Source organism: Salvelinus sp. IW2-2015, linkage group LG13 (genome assembly GCF_002910315.2).
Source record: "Salvelinus sp. IW2-2015 linkage group LG13, ASM291031v2, whole genome shotgun sequence".
Lineage (NCBI taxonomy): Eukaryota > Metazoa > Chordata > Actinopteri > Salmoniformes > Salmonidae > Salvelinus > Salvelinus sp. IW2-2015.
The window spans coordinates 17,258,542-17,268,114 of record NC_036853.1 but is presented as its reverse complement, the minus strand read 5'-3'; the positions used below and the strand labels follow the sequence as shown (position 1 = coordinate 17,268,114).

The window sequence follows — 9,573 nt, the reverse complement described above, 5'->3', positions numbered from 1 at the left end:
CGTGCTGGATCTTCCAGCATGACACGACCCGAAAACACACAGCCAGGGCAACTAAGAGTGGCTCCGTTAGAAGCATCTCAAGGTCCTGGAGTGGCCTAGCCAGTCTCCAGACCTGAACCCAATAGAAAATCTTTGGAGGGAGCTGAACGTCCGTATTGCCCACCGACAGCCCCGAAACCTGAAGGATCTGGAGAAGGTATTATGGAGATGGGGCCAAAATCCCTCTTGGCAGTGTGTGCAAAACCTGTCAATAACTACAGGAAACGTATGATCTTTGTAATTGCAAACAAAGGTTTCTGTACCAAATATTAAGTTCTGCTTTTCTGATGTATCAAATACTTATGTCACGCAATAAAATGCAATTTAATTACTTTAATCATACAATGTGATTTTCTGGATTTTTGTTTTAGATTCCGTCTCTCACAGTTGAAGTGTACCTATGATAAAAATTACAGACCTCTACATGCTTTGTAAGTAGGAAAACCTTCAAAATCGGCAGTGTATCAAATACTTGTTCTCCCCACTGTATATTCCCAACATAGTCTGGGACAGTTGTGAGATGCGATAGATCCCAAATTAATACAACCACAAGCATCAAAAAAACCTTTTAAAAGCAATGAGGCTGACCTAACAGATCAGAACGTTTAGCTTAAAATGTTGATATACTTTTAAGCTATTTCTTCACATTATAAGCGCAGCAATGCTTCTTCTTCTTCGGTAGGGTTTATCGGCGGTTGGCATCCAACGTTATGGTGCATTACTGCCACCTGCTGTACTGGAGTGTGTGCCAGAGACAGGGAAAAACTTATTATTACCTGCCAGCCTCGTTGCTCTTAAAAAAGATAACATATTTGAGACTATATCTAATGACGTTCTACTCAATATACTCTTTAAACAAATTTCCTATATCCCCTTCTCCCTCATACTAGATCTCATCCTCTCTCTTTCCCTCCAATGTCCACACTGTAGCAATACATGCTCCACGGTCTCTGTTTCCTGGCAATACTCACATTTTCCTGTTGGATGCTTTCCTATCACATTTAAGGTCTTATTCAACTGGCTGTGTCCCACCCTTATTCTTGTAAATATAGTCTTCTCTCTCATGTCCCTTCCTGCTGTTCTCCTCCCCAAATTTCCTCTGTACTTGAAATAAATGCCTGTCCTTAGTATCTCTATTCCACTGCTCCTGCCATTTCTCCACTGTCACTGTCCATATCATGCTTTTTGTCTCTGCCTTGCTCATTTAAACTGCCACATCAACATCCCCACAACTTAGTGCTTGTTTAGCCAGTACATCAACTGCCTCGTTTCCCTCCCCTCCCACATGAGCTGGGACCCATGTAAATATTATCTGTATACCCATTTGTTTACTCCTGCCATGGGTTTGTAGCACCTCATAAAGCAGGTCTTGACTGCTACGTGATATAAAGGACTGGAGACRCCTTAYCACTGCACATGAATCAGAGCAATAACTACTCTTTCTGGCTTAACTTTCTCCACCCACTGCAAGGCRAACAGTATGGCCATCACCTCCGCCATATATACAGCCAGATGATCTGTAATACGTTCCCTGACTTTCACCCCACATTCCTGCACTACAAATGCTGACCCAGTACYTCCTGTRCTTGGATCTTTTGAACCATCTGTGTATATGGCCACACAATTCTGATACACAGTATCCAGACATCTCTTAAACAAATGAGATGGATCAACACCCATCCTATCTTTCCCTAGTCTCTCCAATACTTCTAGATCTACTACTGGAGGTGGGAGGAGCCATGGTGGATTCACAGGGATAGCTATCGTTGGACTAAACTCCCTTCCACACAGTCCCATCTCCTTCGCCTGGGTATTATCCACCCACCCAAAGCTTGTGTTCTGTCTTCGCTCGTGTTCCCAGCATGCCTGAAATCCCTTTCACAGGATGAGATACCCCATGTCCCTGTAGGCTGACCCAATAATTCATTGCCAGCTGCTGTCTCCTAATCTACAATGGCATTTCCCCCATCTCCACCTGAAGTGCAGCCACTGGGGACGTCCGAAACGCCCCACTAAATATTTAGTCCTTGTCCCTGTATGACATCTAGCCTTTCCAATGATGTCCGGGCTGCTGAACCGTACCCTATACTTCCATAGTCTATTACAGATCGGATAAATGCAACATAAACTCAGCAACAAAAGAAACGTCCTCACTGTCAACTGCGTTTATTTTCAGCAACCTTAACGTGTAAATATTTGTATGAACATAAGATTCAACAACTGAGACATAAACTGAACAAGTTCCACAGACATGTGACTAACAGAAATTGAATAATGTGTCCCTGAACAAAGGGGGGGTCAAAATCAAAAGTAACAGTCAGTATCTGGTGTGGCCACCAGCTGCATTAAGTACTGCAGTGCATCTCCTCCTCATGGACTGCACCAGATTTGCCAGTTCTTGCTGTGAGATGTTACCCCACTCTTCCAACAAGGCACCTGCAAGTTCCCGGACATGTCTGGGGGGAATGACCCTAGCCCTCACCCTCCGATCCAACAGGTCCCAGACGTGCTCAATGGGATTGAGATCCGGGCTCTTCGCTGGCCATGGCAGAACACTGACATTCCTGTCTTGCAGGAAATCATGCACAGAATGAGCAATATGGCTGGTGGCATTGTCATGCTGGAGGGTCATATTAGGATGATGCAGGAAGAGTACCACGAGGGAGGAGGATGTCATCCCTGTAACGCACAGCGTTGAGATTGCCTGCAATGATAACAAGCTCAGTCCGATGATGCTGTGACACACCGCCCCAGACCATGACGGACCCTCCACCTCCAAACCAATCCCGTTCCAGAGTAAAGGCCTCGCCAGACGATAAACGCAAATCCGACCAGCACCCCTGGTGAGACAAAACTACGACTCGTCAGTGAAGAGCACTTTTTCCAGTCCTGTCTGGTCCAGCGACAGTGGGTTTGTGCCCGTAGGCGACGTGTTGCTGGTGATGTCTGGTGAGGACCTGCCTTACAACAGGCCTACAAGCCCTCAGTCCAGCCTCTCTCAACCTATTGCGTACAGTCTGAGCACTGATGGTACCATCCTGTACCTGTCCCGCAGGTGTGATGTTCAGATGTACCGATCCTGTGCAGGTGTTGTTACATGTGGTCTGCCACGGCGAGGACGATCAGTTGTCCGTCCTGTCTCCTTGTAGCGCTGTCTTAGGCGTCTCACAGTACGGACATTGCAATTTATTGCCCTGGCCACATCTGCAGTTCTCATGGCTCCTTGCAGCATGCCTAAGGCACGTTCACGCAGATGAGCAGGGACCCTGGGCATCTTTCTTTTGGTGTTTTTCAGAGTCAGTAGAAAGGCCTCTTTAGTATCCTAAGTTTTCATAACTGTGACCTTATAATTGCCTACCGTCTGTAAGCTGTTAGTGTCTTAACGACCGTTCCACAGGTGCATGTTCATTAATTGTTTATGGTTCATTGAACAAGCATGGGAAACCGTGTTTAAACCCTTTACAATGAAGATCTGTAAAGTTATTTGGATTTTTACAAATTATCTTTGAAAGACAGGGTCCTGAAAAAGGGCCGTTTCATTTTTTGCTGAGTTTATATGGTCTTCAATGAAGCACGCCCAGCCCCCCCACTCCTTCCCTGTCAGACAGCGCATCACATTTAGTACCTTCTTACGCTTTCCCACCACTCTCTCAATGTGTTCTGCCCAGGTCATTCTAGTATCAAAGTATACCCCAAGGAACCTGAAGGCCCCAACCCTCTCCAAGTTTCTCCCATATAACCTCAAGCATACCTCATCTCCCAGCTTCCTCCTGGTAAAGACAACTGTCTGACTTTTTTCTACAGAGAACCTGAATCCCCACATTAATGCCCACTGCTCTACCTCATCAATTGCTTCCTGTACCTTCTTGACTATATATGGCATATTTCTTCCTCTCTTCCATAAGGCTCCAACATCTGCAAATAACAACCTCCCAATATCCGGCTGTACCTGAGAGTAAACATCATTGATKATGATTGAGAACAACAGAGGACTAATCACGATCCCCTGTGGAGTACCATTATCCACCATGTAGCTGGCTGAGAGAGACTTCCCCACCCTCACCTGGATAGACCTTCCAAACAGGAAATCCTTTATACAGTTGTACGTTCTTCCTCCTACCCACATAATATCAAGCTTGATTAACAACCCCTCCTTCCACATCATATCATACGCCTTCTCCACATCAAAAAATACAGCTACAACAGTCTCCTTGTTCACCTGGGCCTTCCTGACCTCTGCTTCTTAGCAGAGCACTGGGTCCATTGTTCCCCTACCCTTCCTGAARCCYCTCTGATGTGGCGATACTAACCCCCTGCTCTCCAGGAAGTAAGTTAGTGTCACGAGAATTTTCAATCCCAATGATGATAACAATCACTATAGCTTTGACCAATTTCCCCTAGGTTGTAAAGCTAGGGTTAATAAGAATTAGGCAAAGACTCAGATTCTGCGCACAGCCTTTTATATAACTCCAACAAGCGCCTACAAGTCTACAAGCSCATCTGTTCCTCCCTGGGTGGAGGAACTTTATCTCCTGTCCTTGGTCTCACAGTACCAAAACATGTCTGTTGTCAGTTCCTCTTTATCACACACAAACACAATGTTCCCACTGTCTCACAATATTCTAGTGTTATGTCTAAACACATTGTCTCAGCTTCTGTAACTATTAGGGTGAAATACTTTAGTCATTACTCTTAATGTCATTCAGATTCTCTTATCATTACTTTAAACATATAAATTCCCTTATCAGTTAGCCTCTCCATTATCACACGCTCCATAATCTTACATACATGTGATYTTAAGGCTATTGGCCAATAGCTTGTTGGCCTCGTTGGGTCCTTCCCTAGCTTCCGGATTGGTACCACTACTGCCTCCTTCCAGCTGCCTGGTAGTTTCCCCTTCTCCCACACTGTTGTACAACACCAATACCTTATCCAGTGCCTCATCACTAAGTTGGGCCAACATAACATAGCACACCTCATCTTTCCCAGGTGAAGTTGCCCTTTTCACCTCTACCATTGTAAATGGTGCATTCAACGCATCATTTATATCCTCCCTCCTATCCAGCACTCCAGGATGCTCCTCTCTCGTTCTCTCTCTCCCCCTCTGCCCCTCTGCCCCTCCTCTGACAAATTTGCCGAGCTATGCACTTGGACAAACGCTTCGGCCATCATCTTTGCCATCTCATCTTACTACCCATCCTCCCCAGTCGTCAACACTGGATAATCCCACTCCCTTCTGACCCCACTCTTCCGCTTAATCATCCCCCACACTTCTCCCACTGGTGTCGCCCTTCCAATGGTGTCACAGAACCGACGCCAACATGACCTCTTTGCCTGACGAATAGTTCTCCTCACCAGAGTCTGGGCCTGCTTATACTGAATCAGATGTTGGAAGTTATGTGTCCTTTTCAGTACTCTAAATGCCCTGTTCCTACTTCTCACCATTGCCCCACACTRCTCTGTCCACCATGGGACTACTTTCCTCCTCCTCCTCCCTGAACTCTTAGGTATCACCTCAGTAGCTGCTCCCACTAACGCTGTTCTCACCCAGTTATTCATACTATCCACTTCCCCTCTCAAATCCACCCGAGCCATCACCCGCTCACTTCACTCCTGAAACTGATCCCACTTTGCCCTTTCAAACACCCACCTGCCTACTCCATCCACTGACACCTCCACCTCCCTCTGGCCTACTGTGCATACTATGGGGTAATGATCACTRCRTACTGTTGACTCCMACCATTCCTCACAKTCACAGATTCCTGCCATCACACTAGATACCAGAGTGAGGTCCATTGCACTCTTTCCCTGTAACTACATCAATCCTAGTCCCTAAGCCATCATTCAAGCACACCAGATCTTTAACTTCTATCAGATTTTCCATCATTTGGCCATTTCCATCRGTCCCCCCGCCCCTCCCCCAGAGTGTGTTGTGGGCATTAAAATCCACACACCACACCACAGGCCAGCAATGCGCACATGGTAGTAGGCTATAAGCAAGAATGTTTCAAAATGCAATCAATTAGCGGGAAAACACCATCCTCAAGTGACTGCAAATGCGATTATGCATGTAATGCTTTATTATAAATGTGCATTTTTATAGTGAAAATTATCTTCCCCAAACTTCAAACTCACACGCCACATATGTATGCCAGTTAGGCTCTACACCGGTTGAAAATCATATTAATGTGCTTAATTTTAAGAAGTTATAAAATAGTTTGACAACCCCATTTTTAAGCTTTTAAATGATATCGAACTCAACCATTTATCTTTWCCAGTGATAAAAACATGGATGTCGCATAATATGGTGGGGATATGCAAAAAMGGTCTACTTTGAGCACCTTTATCTCATAAATATTTTGGTATTCAGGTTTAAAAAAAAAAGTCACTTCCTGACCACTTCTTCCATGGCCAAGCATGTGCAGTATGATGCTCTCTTTTTTTTATCTAAAGGAATGCTGTCAAAAAGTCAATGAATTTAAATAGATTTCTCCTGATACAACATTAACTCCCTATAGCTTAATTTGACACATTTAGTCAGCTCATGGATAATTTTTTAAAAATGTAATTTGTGTTTTTAGGAAAATGAGAGATCAAGTCAGAATGGAAAAATAAAGGATGCAACATCTGACAGCAGCCAAGGTAAGTAACATGACAAACTAAGCCACATCATAGGAAATTACCAGCACCTAAGAAAGGCATACAGTGTACACTCCTTCGACAAGCTGTTTTTGCCCACAGGTTTGATGCTGACTGAATGTTTTTTATTTGTCGCAACATTCTCGATAAATCCTAGACTCTGTTGTGCATGAAAAGCCCAGGAGGGCAGCAGTTTGAGATACTGGATCCGCCAAGCCTGGCACCGACAATTATGGCATGTTCAAAGTCGCTTAGGTCACTTGTTTTGCCAATWTTAAGGTTCAATCAAACAGTGGATGCCTCGATGCCTGTCTGCCTGCTTTATATAGCAAGCCATGGCCAAATGACTCACGGTTTGTAGGAGCGATTATTTTTCGTGAATGGGATGGTGTATCTAATGAACTGGCCGGTGAGTGTATAATGGCAATAATTGTGCAAGCTAAAAGGCTGGCCACAAACAAACAAATACCGGCGCAGTACAACAGTGGTGTCCCGAACGACATCTTGGAACACACAACTCGTCCGTTCTTGTCATGGATGGCTATTGCAGCAGACGAACCCGGTGTGGTCGAAACGGCTCAATTGGAGGAGTGGAAAAACATTGCCTGGAAAATGACAACGAATTCAATTTACTTGAGTGGCCTGCGCAGTCCGCAGACCTCWACCCAATAGAGCATCTTTGTGATGAGATGGAACGGGCTGCTGGCAGAATGAATGTATCGCCGTCCAATCTGCAGCAACTGRGTTATGCCATCGCGTCAGCATGGACCAACATCTCTGTGGAACATTRCCGACACCTTGTAGAATGCCCCGAATAATTCCGGATGTTCTGGAGGCAAAGGGGGGCCAACCRGGTACTAGATGGGTGTACCAATTAAACTATTCGGTAAGTGTATATTCATGTAACTGTGGTTCTCTATTAGCGAATGGGCTGGCCTTATCTGCTTTGCTGAAAAAATAGCTGCTTGGCGCAGACATCAACAAAGGACCCCCAGACAGAGGACAAACGGTTGCAGCCCTCCACACCAGAAAAGATGAGTCTCTTCGGTGTAAGAATGTCTCACTGTATCTCTCATTTCCAAGCTACATGGAGTTATTTGGAGCAAGGTCTGACCCAAATCTATCTTTTATGTGCAGTACTCTCTCAGTGCTTAGAGATCCACACTAGATGAGGACAACAGAATCTCTCTCTACTCGTTGTCACCTGTAAGTAGTAAAAGATGAAAGGATCGAATGGCAGCCTCTCTGTAAAGATGCAGAGTGGTTACTGTTAACTACAAATCAACGTTAATTTCATTTGGTTTGTTTTCTGTCTTTGCAGTCAGAAGTTCCTACTGTCACCCTGGAAGCTGACTCGTAAAATCGCAAAGATCCCATTCAAGGTCTTGGATGCTCCAGAACTACAGGATGACTTCTACCTCAACCTTGTGGACTGGTCTGCTCTAAATGTGCTAAGCAGGCTTAGGCACTTGTCTATCTCTGGAGTGCCTGAACCAGCCAGCTACTGCTTGTCTGACTAATACATGTGCATGTGATTTCATTATCCTGTCATTACACATTATGTTCATTTCTATACAAGCCCCCAGATGTGCATTGATTTATTTTTCCAGGTAACTCGTCTGTGTGATTTAGCAGTGGAGGGAGATTCTGTTACATCAGTGGGCTGGTCAGAGTGAGTAAATTCAACTCCATATAATCTGCAGTTTGTCAGTCCCACCATAACACCTTTTACATCTGGTGTTTTTGTGTGGTTTGCTGACTCCAATGCTGTGTGTTTCTGATTTAGGGGCAATCATGTGGCAGTCGGGACTCACAAAGGCTACGTACAGATCTGGGATGCAGCAGCTGGCAAAAAGCTTTTTACACTAGAGGGACACTGCTAGAGTTGGTGAGCATTCAGGGGGAAAAACACCCTTCTGTGGAAATGTCCATTATAGATGTCGCATATTGGTTGTTCATTTCATCAGTCTTTTCCCTCGCCATTCCAATGTCTAATCTTCCACAGGTGCACTGGCATGGAACGCAGACCAGTTGCCGTCAGGGAGTCGAGACCTTATGATCCTGCAGATGATTCGCACATCACCTCTCCAGTCTGAGCGCCGGTTGCAGGGTCACCTGCAGGAGGTGTGTGTGGTCTGAAGTGGAGTACAGAGAGCCATAGCCGCGGGAAGTAGTGGTGCTGAGGGTGCCGCAGCACCCACTGATAAATCGAAATAAATACAATTATAAACATTTAAAAAGGAATAGACTAATGATGGAATGCCTTGAATTCATCACAGGACATTCGTCAACATAATGCAAAATAATGACCCAACATGGACACGGCATCTTGTCATAGAGGATGGAGGAGCAAAGAACTGTGTTTACTTTGTCACTCGGAAACAATTGAAACTGGAACATTAACAGATTATTACATTTTTTATTGTCATCAACAATGTTTTTATTAGATTTTTTRCCCTATTCTTGTCTAGTTCAATTTACAGTTTTGATTTTTGTATTCCATGTCTATGATGAAAATATGTGTTAAAGGAGGGTTAAGATCTAAACTTTGAGTTGATGATGTTACAGTCAGGTCTTATTTATTTGCCATTTAAAAATATATGTTTTATTGTTGTATAGACTTGGGCAAGATGCATAATATAATGGGACAATCATGGAAGTCCAGTTTCTTTACTTTTCGAATGAAAAAATGTATAGTAAACATGTGAAAGCACTACATTGAATATAGTATGGCGGAGAAAACAAAACTAAGTAAAATGTGGGGAATTAACAGAAAATGTATGCCACTCAAGAATAAGAAATAAGAGTATTGGCAAAACATGTCTAGTGTTTTCATTTCCACACACAACTGCTTATACATATCATTTATTTTCTTCTGTGATTTCAAGTAATTGT

At 44.2% G+C, this 9,573-nt stretch overlaps 1 long non-coding RNA gene across 3 annotated transcripts in view; it reads left to right on the top strand.

Annotated features, from left to right (window-relative positions):
- Window positions 1-9,496, top strand: part of LOC111972218 (uncharacterized) — a 14,433-nt gene extending 4,937 nt beyond the window's left edge. The window contains exons 3-8 of one of the 3 annotated variants that reach the window (XR_011480776.1): window positions 6,621-6,681; window positions 6,781-7,564; window positions 7,816-7,884; window positions 8,000-8,350; window positions 8,465-8,566; window positions 8,684-9,496. This is a non-coding gene — a long non-coding RNA (uncharacterized lncRNA). Of the gene's footprint in view, window positions 1-6,620; window positions 6,682-6,780; window positions 7,885-7,999; window positions 8,351-8,464; window positions 8,567-8,683 lie in introns of all 3 variants that reach the window. The other 2 variants (XR_011480777.1, XR_011480775.1) reach the window with 2 other exon arrangements.
- The last annotated feature ends 77 nt before the right edge of the window (window positions 9,497-9,573 follow it).